Here is an 8,777-nt window from a genome sequence, read left to right on the forward strand (position 1 = left end):
GTGAGTGAGTGAGTAAGTAAGTAAGTAAGTAAGTAAACAAGCAAATACGTGGATGGACAAATAAATACAAAGTTTGCTGTTGTTGACTGACTTTTGATTTCATAATGAATCTCTCTCTCTCTCTCTCTCTCTCACACACACACACACACACTAAATATACAATAAAAGGAAGCATAACACCTTTACTCAGGGGGCAGAGTGAACTCTGAAAGTTTTCCAGGCGGGGGGGGGGGGGAGACAGAATATAAGAACAAAATGAGAAACAAGGAAAAATAGTGTTGGCTGGCTGGCCGGCTTTCAGTTCCCTGACAGAAATGAGCACATTGTGGAGGAAACACAAAGTTGTTACACTATGTGGGTGTGATGAGGAGAGATTGTGAGTGAGTGTCCTGTCAGAACAAAGTTAGTCCCATAGTTGATGAAATTCATTATCCCAAAACTTCAGCAGAATATATCCCAAGTTTGCAAATGTGTGATCAGCTTGTGACAGGTTGGGCTGGAGATGCTGAGAACTGGGGAGCCCTCAATGCAAGAGCAGACACTCATTCCCATGAAGAGGGAGAGAGGGAGGGAGGGAGGGAGGGAGGGAGGGAGGGAGGGATCATTCATTCCTATACTCAAGTTTAAAGAAAGATGAGTGGCTATCTATGGAGAGACCACTCACAGATATGAAAAATCATTTCCTAAAAATCAAATTTCTCAGTCAGTATGCAACTGCTATGGTGCTTCTCCTAGATAGAGCAAAACACACAAACAAACTGATTCCTTGATCTAGAGCCACAGTGCACATGCTGTGGAAAAGGGGACATGGCCAACTTGAATCACAATATTCATCAGAGCATGAAAAGAGCGTAAAAAGGACACAGAGGAGAGATAATTGTGGTCCTTCCTTCCTCCCTCCCTCCCTCCCTCCCTCCTTCCCTCAGGAAGTGACTGACAGATGAGACTTTGTCCAAGCAGGTTCTGTCTGAAATACCAGACTTGAGTTTCCCCCTCTGTGGGTATTAGCTAATCAGTCCTCCCTTCTTTCTGTAGGAAGGTGGTGCATGTCTCTCAGAACTTACCTGGTTTCCTCTGCACCAGGTGAACCAGGGAAAAGCTTTCTAAGCCTTATTCAGACCTATAGAGGCTGCGCTGTGTGTGACTTCAGAGACCTCAGGGAGTATAGGGGTGGGTGGGTGCTTGATGCTTCAGACTCATGTCATTGAAGGACATAACATAGTCTGGATTCACAGAGATTCACAACACAGAGCCATTGTCACTTACTAACAGCTCAGGACACCCAGAGCTAACAAGAAATTGCAGTCTCAGCCGGGCTTTAATCACAGCACACACACAGATCTCTGTGAATTCAAAGATGGCCTGATTTACAGAGTGAGTTTTAGGACAGCCCAAGATACACAAAGAAACCCTTTCTTGAAAAACAAAGCAAAACAGCAAAAGAAAGAAAGAAAAGGAAAAAGAAAAAAATGGCAGTCTCTTTCCACTCTCTCCTCCATTGGCTCTTAAAGAGCTCTCAAGCTGAACTGGAGACCATGGTGTCACTCAAAACTGGGAAGCCAGAAACCTTAGGGGGGTCACAGGAGTCGGACTGACTGCAGCACTTGATGCCTCAACCCTGCTAATGGCTGTGATATAAGGCATGGTAAAATACGGGCTTTGGCAGAGCGCTACTCCCCTTTCTCTATTATTATTGCTACACAACGAAAAGGACCGGGGGGGGGGGGGTGATGATGTGCAGTCAGTGCTGGTATTGAAATCTCACTGACTCCTTCCGCACTCCTTGTCAATTCCCGACTTTGTCAAATCAACTATCGTGAATCTTTGATGTGGGTTGGCCCTTTAGGAACTCAGAGAAACAAGACAGACAGACCTGTTTCATCCCAGAAACCTCCCAGTTCCTGAGCCCTAGCCCTGGAAGTCTCAAAGCCATCACATCCAGAAATCTCTCTAGTCCCTGCTAGTGGTGAACTCACTTCGTCTTCCCCAGGACCACTAATTATTTCTCCATGTTTTCCTGTGAGATCTGAGGCCAGCTTTCTTCTTCCTCCCTCTGGCCTCTCCACGAACGATCTCCATTCTCTAGACAACATGTCTAGAACCGAGTCTTATAGGCACTGAGAGAGTGTGTCTTGAGGGCAGTTGGCGTTTCTAGGACACGAGTGACATCACAAAATTCCGAGAGCTCTCTGGGATACCGTGGAATTTCCAGAGAAGGGACTGCTGATGTCGTGAGGCACGGCCTTTACCTCCTTGCTGATATTTCTCCCCGAACTGACCGACCGACCGACCGACCGACCAACCGGAACCTGAGGTTTCCTTTCCAGGAGTCTCTCCTCCGACACAGAGGGAGCCATTCAGGATTTCCTCCTTCCAAAACCAGAAATTTCTCTCTGCTTCATTAATATCTTCTCACTACTTCCTGAACCCATGGGGAGTTAGTTAGTTGAACACTCACTTTTTTCATGAATGACCCTTCCTCCCTCTCCTGAACATCTCATATTACTGATTCATACTCAGTAAAACAGTAATATGAGAAATTAGGCCAGGAGGACATGGAAGATGAGGGTTGAGTCTTCTGAAGTGAACAAGCACTTAGGGAAGGCTAAACTTAAGGGAATTTGACTCTGAGTGGCAAGACATGAATAGCTGCTGCCAAGGCACAGATACAGGCACCAACTGGGCCCTCGGCATCCTCCTGCATCATCAGAGCTGTGTGGGAAACTCAGCCCAAAGGAGGGGCCGTGTTCAAAGGGAGAGGGCATTTTCGAGGACAGCACTGTTTTCTTTTTCTTCTTTCTTTCTTTCTTTCTTTCTTTCTTTCTTTCTTTCTTTTTTTTTTCGAGACAGGGTTGTTCTGTAGTTTTTTTTTTTTTTGGAGCCTGTCCTGGAACTAGCTCTTGTAGACCAGGCTGGTCTTGAACTCACATGCTTTCTTTTTTTTTTTCTATTGGATATTTTTGACTTCTTTATCAAAGATCAAGTGTTCGTAGATGTGTGGATCGATATCCGGGTCTTCTATTCGGTTCCATTGGTCCTCCTGTCTGTTCTTATGCCAGGACCAGGCTGTTTTCAGAACTGCAGCTTACAGAGTGTTCTTGCAGGTGGGGCACAGAAGAGGTTAATTACGGTACCTTAGTTCTTCTGCTTTTCTAGCAGACCGGAGCCCAGCTGACAGGAATCCAGTAGAGATGGTGTCAAGGTTCACACTGACACTAACAGCTGTAACTTGAGCAGGATTTGTGATCCACATGAAATTTGCAATGAATTGCAGCAAATCTGTGACACTCTAACTTGCTCAGGCTCAGTATCTGAACATACAGATGTTTGCAATGATCACTGGCTTCAGGATTTTTTTTTTTTTTTTGTTGTTGTTGTTTTGTTTTTCCACGAGACAGGGTTTCCCTGTAGCTGAAGTTTAACGGCCTGGTGTTTTTGTGACTTACTGCTTCAAAAAACTTCTCCATTTCTTTATCCCTAAGGGAAAAGAAATATAATCACTAAATACATTTAAGTGTCTTTCAACCATTTTAGATCCCTCTGTTGAGAGTTCTCTGTTTAGGTCTGTACTCCATTTTTTAAAATTGGATTATTTGTTCTTTGGATGACCAATTTCTCGACTTCTTTGTGTATTTTGGAGATTAGTGAAGATCTTTTCCCATTCTGTAAGGCCGTCGTTTTGTCTTGTTGGCCATGTTCTTTGCTTTACAGAAGCTTTTCAGTTTCAGGAGGTCTCACTTATTAATTGTTTCTCTCAGTGTCTGTTTTTTTTTTCTTTTTTTTTCTTTTTTCTTTCTTTTTTTTTCTTTTTTCTTTTTTTCTTTTTTTTCTTCTTCTTCTTTTCGTTTTTTTCTTTTTTTCTCTCTAGTTTTTTTCTTTGTTCTTTTTTATTGTTTTTTTTTTCTTTTTTTATCTTTTTTCTTTTTTTTCTTTTTCTCTCAGTGTCTGTGCTACTGGGGTTCTATTTAGCAAGCGTTCTCCTGTGCCAATGTGTTCAAGTGCATTTGATATTTTTATTTTTATATTCTTTTATTGTGGATGAAGTCAATTATTTGAACTCTCAAATATTTTTATTGTTATTATCTCTCTATTTGTTTGCTTATTTGTGGTTGTTCAACATAAGGTTTCGTTGTGTACCCTTGTATGCCCTGGGACTCACTTTGTAGACAAGACTGGCCTCAGACTCACAGAGAGTCATCTGCCTCTGCCTCCTAGTGCTGAGATTAAAGGCATGCACTAAACACCTTTTCTATATATTTATTTTCCTAATAATTTATTTATTTTCATTTTATTGTCATTGGTGTTTTGCCTGCATGTATGTCTATCTGAGGGTGTCCGATCTTGGAGTTACCGACAGCTGTTGACTGCCATGTGGGTGGTAAGGAATTGAACCTGGGTCCTCTGGAAGAGCAGTCAGAACTCTTAACCACAGAGCCATCTCTCTCCAGCCCTCACCTTTTTTTTTTTTGAAAACGGGGTTTCTCTGTGTCACTTTGCCTGGCCTTGAATCTCAATCTGCAGAACAAGGGAGCCTTAAACTCACAGTGATCTGCCTGCCTTGGTCTCCCTGATCTTGGAGGTGTTTTTATCATCTCTCTCTCTCTCTCTCTCTCTCTCTCTCTCTCTCTCTCTCTCTCTCTCAAATATGTTTGGTTTTGTGTTTTGCTTTATGAGACAGGGTTTCTCTGCTGCTTTGGAGACTGTTGTTAAAACGAGCTCCTTTCTTATAGACCAGGCTGTCCTAAAACTCCCAATGATCCTGTTTCTGCTAAATATGGAGCCAGTGCTCTTGAATGCCTTTGTCTGGTGAGGTCAAAAGCCACCCCCACACACAACCCCCCCCCCAACACACACACAAACCAAACACAGGCACAGGCACACCCAGAGACACATAAATAAACTTTTAAATTAAGAAGAGCCTGGAGAGCTAGTTTCGCGGCTCTTCCAGAGAAATTGGGTTCAATTCCCAGCACCTGCATGGCAGCTCATAGTGATTGTAAATTCAGTTTCTGGGTGATCTGACATCTTCAGACCATTGCACATAAAATAAAGTTAAGAAAATCATAAAAAAATTCCTTAAGAAATTGCAATTTAACTAAGTCCCACACAATTGGAAACACTCTCAAATAAAAGTAAAATAAATGGAAAAGAATACAGTGCTAAGTGCAGTTATGAAAATGTTTTGAAATGTGATACCTTCCCTGTCTCCCCCACATACACAAGCCACACTGAGAGATTTAAATAAAATCTGGGTAATCATTTATGTATCTGGCCTATGTCAGAGGGGCAGGGGAAGCTGAAGCCTTGTCCTTTGGGCTCCAGGTTCTCAGTACTGCGTCAAAAACTCGAGTGTATAGTGAGCCCATGTCTGTCCTGCCGGCAGCACTCAGGAACTGGGAATACAAGGATCAGGAGATCATCTTCAACAACCCAGCAAGTGCAAACCATCCTGGTGGGAAAGAGACCCTCTAAAAGAAATCAATAAAATGACATTTTTATTTTTTTCTGTCGGAAGTGAAAATGTTCCAAATAATTCACTGCATCAGTATTCCTGGAAATGATATCAAAATCAGAATTTTTCTTTTTTTTTAACATTTTATTTTATTCTTATTATTTTCATTTTTATTTTTTTGGTTTTTCGAGACAGGGTTTCTCTGTGGTTTTGGAGCCTGTCCTGGAACTAGCTCTTGTAGACCAGGCTGGTCTCGAAATCACAGAGATCCGCCTGCCTCTGCCTCCCAAGTGCTGGGATTAAAGGCGTGCGCCACCACTGCCTGGCGTAAATCAGAATTTTTCATATTATTCCATGGCTGTTGTAATTTTCTCTGTGGCAGACAGAGGCAGGCAGATCTCTGTGAGTTTGAGGCCAGCCTGGTCATCTACAGTTCCAGGACAGGTGCCAAAGCTAAGAGAATCCTTGTCTCAGAAAATTTTTTTCTCTGCGTCTCACGTGTCGTGTGTCTTTCTCTAAGCAGGCCCAGGAATCCTAAGAGCCTGTAGGTGATCTAGGAAATCTCCTGTAGCAGGGGCCCTGGCCTCCACTCCTGGCCCCTGAGGGCACCTGGTAAAAGTGAGAAGGCAGATTTCAGAGACTAGTAAAGTTCAAGGTCACCAGCCCTTCCCAACAGCTAGAACCTTTAAAGGGTGAGGCTACAACTTAATTGGCCTGCTTAGATATGGATATTTTTGTTGTGGTTCTTGTTTTACAGGGCAGGAACAGACATCCAAGTGGGAATTTTCCACAGCTGTTTTAATTTTCTCAGACTCGGTATTTAGTATGAGAAGTGGTGTGTGGGGTTGTACAAACACAACTACTGAAAAAGAACCCTAAGAAAGCAGGCCTCCCTCCCTCCCTCCCTCCTTCCTTCCCTCCCTCCCTCCCTCCCTCCCTCCCTCCCTCCCTCCCTCCCTCCCTCAGTTCCTCCCTCTCACCAAGCCATAATTGTGGCAGCCCCTTGGCCCACATAGTCCTTTCACTGATCAGTCAGACACACTCTTTTTTTATTTTTGAATTTTGGGTGAAGTCAATTAATTGAGCTCTTAGATGATGATGATGATGATGATTATTATTAGTTTATTTGTGTTTTTTTTTTTTTACATAGAGGTTCCCTGTGTCCCTGGAACTCACTTTGTAGACAAGGCTGGCCTCAGACTCACAGAGATCTAGCTGCCCCTGCCTCTACCTCTGCTTCCTAGTGCCGGAATTAAAGGCCTGTACTAAACACACTTTCCCCCCCTAAGTCAGGGTTTCTCTGTGTCTGTCGCTTTGCCTGTCCTAAAACTCACACTGCAGAACGAGGTGGCCTCAAACTCACAGCGATTTGCCTGTTTCTGCCTCTCCTGATTTCTGAGGGCTGAGAACTGAGAATAAAGAAATGTGCTGCCCAAAATATACTGCCGCTGCTGCAATTAAAAAAATAAATTAAAATAAAATAACCTGAGATAAACAAAGAAAAAAAGGAAAACACCTGTTTTTTCCTTCCTTCCTTCCTTCCTTCCTTCCTTCCTTTCTTTTTCCTTACTTGTTTTTTTTTCTGTTTTCTTCTTTTATTATTATTATTATTATTATTATTTTTGGTGAAGGGTTTCTCTGTATAATACCTTTAACTCACTATATAAACCAGGCTGTCATCTTGGTAACATTATGGTTTTGTATTTTCTTATTTCTTGTCTGTAAATCAACAAATCAACATTTCTTCTCTCTCTCTCTCTCACACTCATTTAATTTATGTTTTATTTTATTTTTGGTTTGTGTTCTTGTTTTGATTTTCAAGGAAGGGTTTCTCTGTTGCTTTGGAGCCTGTCTTTGGAACTAGCTCTTGTCAACCAGGCTGGCTGGCCTCAAACTCCCAGAGATCCACCTGCCTCTCTGCCAGATATGGAACCAGTCATCTTGGTTAGTTCAAAAGCCACCCCATAAACACACACACACACACACAACACACACACAAACACACACACACACACACACACAGAGGCACATCCAGAGAAACATATTTTTTTTTTTTTTTTTGGTTTTTCGAGACAGGGTTTCTCTGTGGCTTTGGAGCCTGTCCTGGAACTAGCTCTGTAGACCAGGCTGGTCTCGAACTAACAGAGATCCGCCTGCCTCTGCTTCCCGAGTGCTGGGATTAAAGGCTTGCGCCACCACTGCCCTGCGATGCCCCTACTATAAAAATGGGTTTCAGAAACCGGCCTTTTGCCACAGTGTCAGAAGCCCAAACTCTGCCTGTGGTCTCAGCTAGCTGATAAGCTTCTGTGACTCGCGGTGTGTTTGTATTTTTAAGTTTGTTTTTGGTTTATTAGACTTGGTGGTGTTCTCATCTTTGCATGACCCCCCCCCCTCGACCCAACATTTAAGTGTCTTTCAACCATTTTAGATAACTCTGTTGAGAGTTCTCTGTTTAGGTCTGTACTCCATTTTTTAAAATTGGATTATTTGTTCTTTGGATGACCAATTTCTCGACTTCTTTGTGTATTTTGGAGATTAGTGAAGATCTTTTCCCATTCTGTAAGGCCGTCGTTTTGTCTTCTTGGCCATGTTCTTTGCTTTACAGAAGCTTTTCAGTTTCAGGAGGTCTCACTTATTAATTGTTTCTCTCAGTGTCTGTTTTTTTTTCTTTTTTTTTCTTTCTTTTTTTTTCTTTTTTTTCTTTTTTTCTTTTTTTTTCTTCTTTTTTTTCTTTTTTTCCTTTTTTTTCTTTTTTTTTCTCTCTTTAGTTTTTTTCTTTGTTTTTTTTTGTTTTTTTTTTCTTTTTTTTCTTTTCTTTTTTTTCTTTTTCTCTCAGTGTCTGTGCTACTGGGGTTCTATTTAGCAAGCGTTCTCCTGTGCCAATGTGTTCAAGTGCATTTGATATTTTTATTTTTATATTCTTTTATTGTGGATGAAGTCAATTATTTGAACTCTCAAATATTTTTATTGTTATTATCTCTCTATTTGTTTGCTTATTTGTGGTTGTTCAACATAAGGTTTCGTTGTGTACCCTTGTATGCCCTGGGACTCACTTTGTAGACAAGACTGGCCTCAGACTCACAGAGAGTCATCTGCCTCTGCCTCCTAGTGCTGAGATTAAAGGCATGCACTAAACACCTTTTCTATATATTTATTTTCCTAATAATTTATTTATTTTCATTTTATTGTCATTGGTGTTTTGCCTGCATGTATGTCTATCTGAGGGTGTCCGATCTTGGAGTTACCGACAGCTGTTGACTGCCATGTGGGTGGTAAGGAATTGAACCTGGGTCCTCTGGAAGAGCAGTCAGAACTCTTAACCACA

This window comes from Microtus pennsylvanicus, unplaced genomic scaffold (genome assembly GCF_037038515.1).
Source record: "Microtus pennsylvanicus isolate mMicPen1 unplaced genomic scaffold, mMicPen1.hap1 Scaffold_49, whole genome shotgun sequence".
Classification (NCBI taxonomy): Eukaryota; Metazoa; Chordata; class Mammalia; order Rodentia; family Cricetidae; genus Microtus; species Microtus pennsylvanicus.